The sequence below is a fragment of the Microcaecilia unicolor genome, chromosome 2 (genome assembly GCF_901765095.1).
Source record: "Microcaecilia unicolor chromosome 2, aMicUni1.1, whole genome shotgun sequence".
Classification (NCBI taxonomy): domain Eukaryota; kingdom Metazoa; phylum Chordata; class Amphibia; order Gymnophiona; family Siphonopidae; genus Microcaecilia; species Microcaecilia unicolor.
The window spans coordinates 342627603-342638782 of record NC_044032.1 but is presented as its reverse complement, the minus strand read 5'-3'; positions in this window follow the sequence as shown (position 1 = coordinate 342638782).

The window sequence follows — 11180 nt, the reverse complement described above, 5'->3', positions numbered from 1 at the left end:
TAGACCCTTTGGTGTGCAAATTGAAAATCATAGATGGGCTATTCAACTAGTCACAGCAGCCCGTCTGGCTTTGGCTGTCAAATGCAGAACCACAACATTTCCCTCTATGACTATTTGCCTCAAGAAATTGGACTATCTGCACCTTATGGCGGAATTGACAGCGACCAAAAATGAACAATGGGTCTCCTTTCATAAGATCTGGGACAAATAGAAGACATGGTGTTTGAGTAAAATTCAAGAGGAGGAGGCAGGAGACCCTAATGAAGGTTAAGACTCTAACAAAATGTACAGATAGAAAGTGAAGAGGAGAACTATCCCACATAATGATGGAACATTAGTAGGGGATAGAGATAGATGGGGGTGAGAGGGGAAAGGGTTGATACCTTCAATTATATTGTTGTATGTTGATCGATTTTTTTTTCAATAAAAGTTTCTCTGACTCGTCAGCTTCAAATACCATTTCTGGCACCAGTATCTCTCCCAAATCTTCCTCGGTGAAGACGGAAGCAAAGAATTCATTTAATCTCTCCGCTGTGGCTTTGTCTTCCTTCATAAATTATATTCCAGACTGGACTACTGGTTTCTTTCGAAATCCCAGATTGATAGCTTATTTACTTCTATGACTAAATCAATTCATATATCTGACCATGCTGGTGTCACAGTCTCCTAGGATATTAACTCCTGTTTACCAGAGGCCAAAATGTGGTGCTTTAACTCGGCTCTATTACATGAGGAAGCATTTCTTCAAACAATTACTGACTGTACTAAGTTATTCTTTGAGATAAATAATATTCCTGATGTTTCTCGCTTAATTATATTGGACTCATATAAATCATACATTCGGGGGTAATTATTGCTCATCCGGCTCATATTAATAAATCAAGTAAACGAGAACTTGTACAACTGGAACAAGAAATTCACTCCGAGCACAAATATATGTCATCTGGAGATAAGGAAGATCTAGTTAATCTTCAAAAACTTAAATTTAACTATAACAAAGTACTGAGCCTCAAAGCTGGAATTCAACTTTCTTCTCAATCTGCTGTATATTACTCAGGCATGAATAGGACTGGCAGAATTCTTACAAACTACTTGAAAGATGCCAGGGAAAAGACTATTGATTTGTGCCATTAACCACAACGGATCCATCCTGACTAAGCAAAAGGATATTAGTAATCACTTTTTGGACTTCTATGAAGGTATCTATTCTTGTCATCATGATGCATCTTCTGATCAAATGATGTCTTTCCTACAGTCTTTAAAGTGCCCCAATCTGGACTCATAATTTGTTTCAAATTTGGATGCTGATATTTCCTTGTCTGAGATTAAAAAAGCCATTTCTTACCATCTACTGCATCATAGACCCTTTGGTGTGAAAATTGAAAATCATAGATTGGCTATTCAACTAGTCACAGCAGCCCGTCTGGCTTTGGCTGCCAAATGGAGAACCACAACATTTCCCTCTATAACTATTTGCCTCAAGAAATTGGACTATCTGCACCTTATGGCAGAATTGACAGTGACCAAAAATGAACAATGGGTCTCCTTTCATAAGATCTGGGACAAATAGAAGACATGGTGTTTGAGTAAAATTCAGGAGGAGGAGGCAGGAGAACCTAATGAAGGTTAAGACTCTAACAAGATGTACAGATAGAAAGTGAAGAGGAGAACTATCCCACATAATGATGGAACATTAGTAGGGGATAGAGATAGATGGGGTGAGTGGGGAAAGGGTTGATACCTTCAATTATATTGTTGTATGTTGATCGATTTTTTTTTCAATAAAAGTTTTGCAAAAAAAAAAAAAAAAAAAAGCCATTTCTTCATTAAAACCAAGGAACTCTCCAGGCAGTGATGGTCTTACAGTTTTTACAGTTGTATAATTATTGCATATCAGGTAAAATATGTACCTCTTCTATGTCATAAGCAATTATTGTTCTTCTAGAAAAGCCTGGAAGAGATCCCCTTCTTGCTGGTAATTACCGTCTTATATCTCTTCTAAATTTTGACTCTAAAATTTTTGCAAACATCATAGCAGTCAGATTAGCGATGATAATTGGTCATACAGTACCACCTGAACAGAGTGGTTTTGTTCCTGGTTACCTTGGTTCAGATAATTCTAGGGTGTTTAGAGGTCCTTTTACTAAGGTGCTCTGAAAAATGGCCTGCGGTGGTATAGGTGTGGGTTTTGGGTGCGTGTGTGCCAAAATAAAAATTGGCATGTGTTCATTTTGGGTCTGAGACCTTACTGCCAGCTATTGACTTAGCGGTAAGGTCTCACACATTAACTGGGCAGTAATGACCTACATGCATCAAATGCCACTAGAAAATAAAAATTCAGATGTGCGTAGCAGACTCACGTCAGAAATGAAATTACCGCAAGGGTCACGCGGTAGCCTGGCAAGAACTCCAAATTAATGAGGCTTAGTAAAAGGGCCCCATACTGCATAGTTCTAAAAAGCTTCAACTTGTGTGATTTCTTTAGATGCAGAAAAGGCTTTTGACTATGTAGAATGGCCTTTTCTGTTTCATGTATTGAAATGGTTCAAATTTGGTCCTAAATTCACTGATATGGTTTCTGTTTTATACTCAGCACCAACTGCTAAACCTTTGATCAATTCCTCTCTTACAGACTCATTTCAGGTGTACAAAGGCACCCGCCAAGGTTGCCCTTTGTCACCTTTGTTATTTCTTCTTGTACTAGAACCACTCCTTATTAATATTAAGGATCACCAAGAAATTGAAGGAGTCCCTATTGGTAATTCGTCAATTAAACTCTCTGCACATGCGGATGATGTTTTACTTTATATTACTAACCCAGATAGCTCTCTTCCTTCTTTATCATCACTGAACTATTATGGATTTCTTTCAGGTTATAGAGTCAATGTCATGTCATTACCCTCATTGCATTGTAACCTTTTGTAACATTGTAAGCCACATTGTGCCCGCTCTAGTGGGAAAATATGGGGTATAAATGCATCACAAATAAATAAATAAATACCCCTCAACATACATTGTAATAGGTCACAAATCATATCATCTCCAATAAGATGGTGTCTAGACCAAATTACGTTTCTTGGTATCCTTTTTGGGAATTCATGGGAAGATACTCTTAAAATCAATACTGAATTATTCCTAAAGAAAACCTCATGACTCATGTAATTCATGGTCTCCCCTATATCTTAGTTGGTGGGGGAGAATAGAAACGATTACAATTGTTATTGCTCTCCGCATCACATATGTAATGCATATGTTTCCATTCCAATTTCCTAATTCTTTCTTTCAGGCTTTGGATAAAATTATATCCTCCTTCTTATGGAAAACTAAACCTGTGAGAATTTCTTTATCTAAATTGCATATGCCTAGACACTTAGGAGGGTTGAAACATCCAGACTTTTATCTTTATAAACAAACATTTTTTGCTTAAAGGGGCATTGACTTGGTTACACTCAAAGAATGATGTTGCTCCTATGTGGATGTTCATTGAATAAATTTTGGTAGATCCCTTTCCTTTAGACAAATTGCTTATATTGGTATCAACTGCATTAATTACTAATTGGCCTATTATAAATAATACCCTCAAAGCCATTCTTATATTGGACTCCACTTGTAAGTTCTCTATTTCTTCTTCTATGGAGGCTTCAATTTGGAGTCATCCGCATGTGAAAATTGGTTTCAATACTATCATCTGGAAATACTTCGTCTCTAGAGGTATTTACTGTTTGGCAGATGTATCCCATTTCCTTTTAAGATTTAATATGTAAATATAACCTGCCTGATAGTCAATATTTTAAATATTTACAGGTGAAATCTGCTATTACCAAGTGGTTAAACAAACAAAATATATCGTGTCAAACACCAGATATCTTGAAATTACTTCTCTCTATCTTTCAACCAAAGTGAATTACATCTAAATTATACTCTGTTCTATTACCTTCCATTCATTCAAAAATCGGTGCTCTTTAAAACATATGGTCATTGGACACTGATCATTCAATGTCTGACTGTAATGGGAGATTTTAAAGATTGTTTTTCAACTTTGCTCTAACCAACAGTCTACTTTAAAGTTCCTGTTTTCTGACCGAAACTAATTTTTTCTTGTAAAACAAGATGAAGTCATGTCTCTGATTTATTTGGTGCAAAAGGGAAGTGCAGCATGTTTAAGGGTCAAGAGATAAGCCATCTGGCCAGTGCATAGGCGCCTGGTATCGAAGGCTTGCCGCAGCGAGCCGGCTCCTCCCCCTCCCTCCGGTCCCGGTCCCTGTCCCTCACGTTACCGACCTGACTCTTCATCTTCGGAGCTGTCAGCGCTAACTCTGCCCCTCTGCGCTGGCGCTGCCGGCGTTCGTGCTTTAAAAATGGCCACCGAGACTTCCAGAGGCGGCCTCGCAAGACTTCTGCTGAAGTCTTGGAGGCCGCCCTGTAAGTCTCGGCGGCCATTTTGAAGCGTGAACACCGGCAGCGCCAGCGCAGCTGGGTAGAGTTATCGCTGACAGCTCAGAAGAGTCAGGTCAGTGACGTGAGTGGACCGGATCCGGAGGGAGGGAGGGAGGGGGAGGAATTTGCCGAACAACTCGGGAGGGGGTGGCAGGGGAGAGAAGGGAGTCACTGGGTATTTGTGGAAGGAGGGGAGAGAAGGGTCGCTGGGTATAATGGGTGCATGCAGGGCAGGGGAGAGGAGGATCACTACTGGACATGGATGTATGGAGGGCAGGGGAGAGGAGGGTTGCTGTGTATGGGTGCTTGCAGGGCAGGGGGAGAGAAGGGTCACTGGACATGGGTGGATGGAGGGCAGGGGAGAGGAGGGGAGAGAGAAAAAAATGCTGGACATGGATGGAGGGGAGGGAAGAGTGAGGAAGGAGATGAGATGAGGGAAAAGAAAGAGAGGAGAAAAACTGCACATGGATGAAGAAAATAGGCAGAAGCTGAGGACCAGAAATGAAGAAGAAAGGAGGAAAGGAAAGAAAGAAATGGAAAGGAAGCCCTGGAAACGGAGTTAAGAGGACAGATAGCAGCAGAATCGGATACTGGGCCAGCATGATCAGAAAAACAGTCACCAGACAACAAAGGTAGAAAAAAAAATAATTTTATTTTCATTATAGTGTTTGGAATATGTCCACTTTGAGAATCAGGTGCTCACCATTAAAAGTTTGTATTTATTTACTTATTTATGGCATTTTATCCCACATTAAACATGAATTAGGGTGTTTTGTGGCTCTACATGAGAATTGTGATATTATGATCCCTTGTTTCATATTGTTGACGGTCTGCATTTTCCGTATGGATGGTATATTGGTGTATTAGGTTCTGCCCAGTGTAATATTTATGGTACAGTAAGGTTCTGAGTGTGTTTTTGCACAAAATTGTGTATAGTGTTTTGCAGTTGAGCGATTGTGGTTAGTATATGCTTTGAGCAACCACTTTATTCTTTGACATATGATACATATCTAATATCTATATTTAATAAAAGGTATTAATTGTGACTTTTATTTTTATTTATTTTTTCTGTGTGTTATCAGACAATTATGGATTTAAGCTCCACCCCTAACCCCGCCCCCTTTAGCCTCCCCAAACAGTTGGGCCACCGACCGCCTATGGGCCAGTGGCTTGTTTACTTGAAACCAAGATCATGTGACTACATTCTCTTGCTGTCGCGTCTCTCGCGCTTGCCGCGCTCTCGAGGACCTTGGCATACTTTCAGGCTTCTTCCCCGGGAGCACGGGGTTTGTGAGTCCATAGGCCACTACCGTGGAGCGGCAGTGGCAGGCAAGATCACCTTCCAGCTAGAGATGAAACAAGACTGGACCGGAACCCCGGACTGGAGTTCTACACCGGAACACTCGGAACTGGAACGCACCGGACGGGTGCGCACTGGAGTGGGGCCCGCTGGACTGGACACACTGGAGTGGCCCCACTGGACTGGAACATACAGGAGTGAAACCCGCTGGACTGGAACACCCTGGACCTAGGCTTCACCTACACTTGACCGCCTTTCCCCGAGGGTTGAGCCCTCAGGTTCTGGCAGCCGGTAGGACTTACAGGAAAACCCGGAACTGGAACTTGCAAGCAGGAACAGCAGGAATGAAGATCCAGGAGTGCCCCCTGGCACCTAGGCGAAGGCAAGGCAGACAGGCAGGGACTGTCCGGGTTCTGGCAGTCGGCAGGTTTCAACACAATGACTAGTAAACTGTACCCAGGCTAATAGGAACGCTATACCCAGGCAAACCAGTCATACACAAGAAACATACACAGAGCAAACTCAGGAGGCTTAGTAAAGCTATACACCAGCTAACCACAAAGCTGTGCCCAAGCTAACAAGTCATGCACTGGAAACATACACAGAACACTAGCAAAGCTATACACAGGCTAACAAGCCAGACGGTGCCTAAGCTGGCTAGTCTACACTAGGAACAAACACAGAGAACTAGCAGAGCTATGCACAGGCTCACAAGCCACACGGTGCCTAAGCTGGCTAGTCTACCACTAGGAACAATCACAGTCTCGGGATAGTGGCTAGCAAGGGCGGCTAGTCTAACACTAGGAACAATCACAGTCTCGGGATAGTGGCTAGCAAGGGCGGCTAGTCTAACACTAGGAACAATCACAGTCTCGGGCTAGTGGCTAGCAAGGGCGGCTAGTCTAACACTAGGAACAAACACAGTCTTGGGATAGTGGCTAGCAAGGGCGGCTAGTCTAACACTAGGAACAAACACAGAGAACTAGCAGAGCTATGCACAGGCTACAAGCCAGACGGTGCCTAAGCTGGCTAGTCTACACTAGGAACAAACACAGAGAACTAGCAGAGCTATGCACAGGCTACAAGCCAGACGGTGCCTAAGCTGGCTAGTCTATACTAGGAACAAGCACAGAGAACTAGCAGAGCTATGCACAGGCTACAAGCCAGACGGTGCCTAAGCTGGCTAGTCCACACTAGGAACAAACACAGAGAACTAGCAGAGCTATGCACAGGCTACAAGCCAGACGGTGCCTAAACTGGCTAGTCTACACTAGGAACAAACACAGAGAACTAGCAGAGCTATGCACACGCTACAAGCCAGACGGTGCCTAAGCTGGCTAGTCTATACTAGGAACAAGCACAGAGAACTAGCAGAGCTATGCACAGGCTACAAGCCAGACGGTGCCTAAGCTGGCTAGTCCACACTAGGAACAAACACAGAGAACTAGCAGAGCTATGCACAGGCTACAAGCCAGACGGTGCCTAAGCTGGCTAGTCTACACTAGGAACAAGCACAGAGCACTAGCAGAGCTATGCACAGGCTACAAGCCAGACGGTGCCTAAGCTAGCTAGTCTAAACAAACATAGAAACTCACACAGAGCAAACACTGAAACCGTGTACAGAGCACTCTATACACCAGGACCTTTAGATGAGATGCAAAGGCCAGGACTGTAGTCTCCAAGTGATTAATAAAGCCCTTCAACACCAGAGCCACAGCTGCAGCAATCACCTTGCAACCAAACAGAGGCTTGACACACTGAGCAGTCAGCCCATAGGAAGGAACAGCGGGAGCCATCTTGGATACTGGCAAAGAGGAGGAGGCGGCAGACATCTTGGAAGAGGCATAGCCCACACAGGTGAGGTTCAGTAGGGCAATCAGCACACAGAGCCAGAGAGAACCTAAGACAGACACAGACACAGAGACAAGCAGAAGCCAGCACAGACACTGACTCCCAGAAACAGGGTAAGTCTGAGGGTTGTCACGGCCACGGACGTGACAGTATCCCTTCCTCAAGACCCCCCTCTCGGTCTCCCGGAGGCGGTCGGGTATCCAGGGGTAACTATGATGGAACTTCCTGATAGGTCTCAAAATCCAGACATAGATCACTGGGCTGGAAGTCACAAGGAAGTTCAAAACTGGCAGACAAAAGTAGAACTTGTGACCAGGAAGCTCCTTCGAGTCACCCCGGGGCAACCTCAGGAACATGGATGCATCAAGAGGAACACAATTCAAAAGTAACCCTCCCCTGAGGGAACCCACAATCTCCTGAACCTCTTGGCAAATCCATGAAATGACAGGAACAGGGCTGGAGTCACTACCCCAGCTGACATCAGAAGCTGGGCTGAGGCTCGAAGTGGCATTCCCATCTTGACAGGAGCTAGAAGTCTGAATAGAAATGGATCTGGAACTAGCACCCGGGTTGGCATCCAACACGGAGCCGGGATAGGAACCCGGACTGGCCTCAACCCCCTGACTGGAGCTGGATTCAGGAGCCTGACTGTAACGGGAACTCAGCAGAAGGTCAGCCTCCTGACGGACACTGGAACTTAGGACGACCTCAACGTCTTGGTCGGACCTGGAACTAGGAAGAGATTCAGCTGCAAGGCTGGACACACCCCTCTGCCCGGACTGGGACGTCTCTCTAGCCTTAGCTTCAGGAATATTCCCCCGGGCAGGATCAGAACAAAGTTTATCACGGTGCCCTTGGAACGTCATCTCATCCTCAAAAGCAGACTCAATATCTTGGCTGGCCTCTGCACTCGGTGCAGACTCAGCATCTTGACTGGAACTACAACTCGATCCAGACTCAGCATTGTTATGATTGGGGTCTGAACCCCTCTCAAACTTACCTCTTTCCTGGGGGTCAGCTTCTTAGCTGGTTTCTGTTTCTTTTCTCTGTCCTTTCTGAGCTGGCTCTGTCTCTCTGTGCTGACAGCTTCCAGCAGCATGGCTCTAATTGTTTCACTATATTGCACCTGTGTGGGTGGACTGAGTTACCTCTACCTCTCTTTGGGGGTACTGGCTTCAAGTGCTTCATGGTTTTGCATTGGTGTGGGTTGGGCCTCTCTGGGTCAGTGTGCTGTTGCCTGGGGCTAGGGAGTGTGACATCATCAGGGTGGGCCTTGATAAGGAAGTGGTCTTGTTTCCTTCAGAGCCTTTGCAACGGTTGTGTTTGCTTTAGGTAGGGTGGTGCAGTGTGCACTTCTGACTTTGTGTCTAGTTTCCCTGCTTGCTTTTGCTAAGGGCCAGGTTAGTGTTAGTGTAGGTAGGGTGGTGCAGTGTGCACTTCTGACTTTGTGTCTAGTTTCCCTGCTTGCTTTTGCTAAGGGCCAGGTTAGTGTTAGTGCAGTGTGCACTGGTGACTGTGTGTTTAGCTTTCTTGCTTTTCCCTCTTGGTTTTGGAAGCATTGCTGTGTGTAGGGCTTTGGAAGCTCTGTTGCTGATAGAAGTACTTCAGAGTTTGTTGGTGTTAGGAACACTGCAGAGTTTGCTGTTAGAAGTACTTCTGGTGTTTGTGCTATTGGGAGCATTGCAGTCTTTGCTGTTGGTGTTTGGTGCTTTAGAAGCACTTTTGGCTTATGTGTTAGCTTCACTGCTTTTTCCTTGTGGCTCCCCTGTCTTCCCTTTTAGTGCTAGGAGCTCTTCTGGTTGCTTGCCAGAGTAGTGCTTAGGAAGCACCTTGTTAGTTGTATCTAGCTTGCTAGAGCAGTGCTTAGGTAGCTGGTTAGTTCTGTGTTTAGCTTATTAGTGTAAAGCTCTGCTTGTAGCTTGGTGCTTAGTAGCACCTGTGTTAGCTTTGTGTTTAGTTCCCTGCTCTGTTAGTTTAGGGCTTAGGAAGTCCCTTTCTTGAGCAGGGATTAGGAGCTCCTGTTTAGTATAGGGCTTAGGAAGTCCTTTTGTCAGTTTACTGTTAGGAACACTCCTGCTGGTTTAGGACTTGGGAGCACATAGATCAGTTTAGGTTTAGAAGTACTTCTGTTTCCAGTCCTGGTCCCTGTGTCATCCGGTATCCAGTAAGTCCTGCCGGCTACTCGAACCCAGGAGCTCAACTTCTGGGGGGCTTAGTAGCTAAGTGCAGGTGAAGCTGTACGGACCAGTCCAGTGTGCTCCAATCCAGTCTGGTGCACTCCAGTCCAGTGTGTTCCGGTCCGGTGTGTGTTCCAGTCCTGTGTCCTCCAGTCCGGGGGATTCCAGTCCATGTGTTCCGGTTCGCTGGGCAGTGCCTGCAGTCCCTGCCGGTGTGCTTGCCCAGTGTTGGTTGGTGGGTTTTGCCTGCTGCTGTCGCTCCTCGGCAGCAGCCCAAGGGCTCACGTTTGCTCCAGAGCCCGGCCCCGCGGGCTCTGAACCTGAGAACCTGACAGATTGCAAAGGCCATGAGCCCGGCAAGAACCCCCACCCAGCTGACCCAGCTGGGGTCCAGCTCCATCGTTGTCCTTGATCCTTCTATGACTCTTCGTCAGTATCATGGGAAACTTTTGTCTCATCCTGTTTTGAAGAAGACCCCTGAAGCGGCAGCTTAGAGAAAACGTGTCCGGTGGCTTGGAATCGCTGAAAACCCAGTTTCAGATATGGACCCTTTTATCACGCTCGCTGAATATCGCCGCAGCCTGGTCTTGAATCCAGCTTTGTGGGATACTCCTGAAGCTGTCGCTGAGAGGAGACGTCTTGGGAATTCCATGCTCTGGGCCCAGCAGGGGTCCAGTCCCGTTCAAGCAGCGCGCCCAGACAAGCCTCTGAATCCAGTCCGAGCAGCGCGTCCAGCCAAGCTTCAGAGTCCAGTCCGAGGGACGCTTCTGACCGAGCCTCCAATGCCAGTTCAGGTGGCACTTCCATTCCAGCCTCCGAGTCCAGTCCGAGGGATGCTTCTGACCGAGCCTCCAAGTCCAGTCCAGAGGGCGCTTCGAACCGAGCCGCCTATCCCAGTTCAGGTGGCGCTTCCATTCGAGTTTCCGAGTCCAGTCCGAGGGATGCTTTCGACCGAGTCTCCGATTCCAGTCCAAGCAGTGCTTCAAGCCAAGTCTCTGCGTCCAGTTCAAGTGGCGCTTCAAACCAAGCCTCCTAGTACAAGTTTGGATCCCAGTTCCAACCCAATTTTTGATCTGGATCCGTTTCTGACACTCCAGGATTACCGGGTTGCACTTTTGTCTGATCCAGCCCTGAAGAATACTCCTGAAGCTGCAGCAGAAAGAAGGCGTGTCTCCTGGCTTGGGTTCGAAGAAAACCCAGTTTCTGCTATTGATCCCTCTACCAAGCTGTTCTTTTACTGCTTCCAACTCCTCTCAGAGCCAACCCTGCGGGATACTCCTGAAGCCCAAGCTGAAAGAAGGTGGCTTCCTGATTTTTCCCGACAAACTTCTGAGTCCAGCCTGAAGGGCTTTGTCTGCCAAGCTTCTGAGTCCACAATGAGTTCCAGCCCAGTGCCCGAGTCTGTTTTGAGTTCC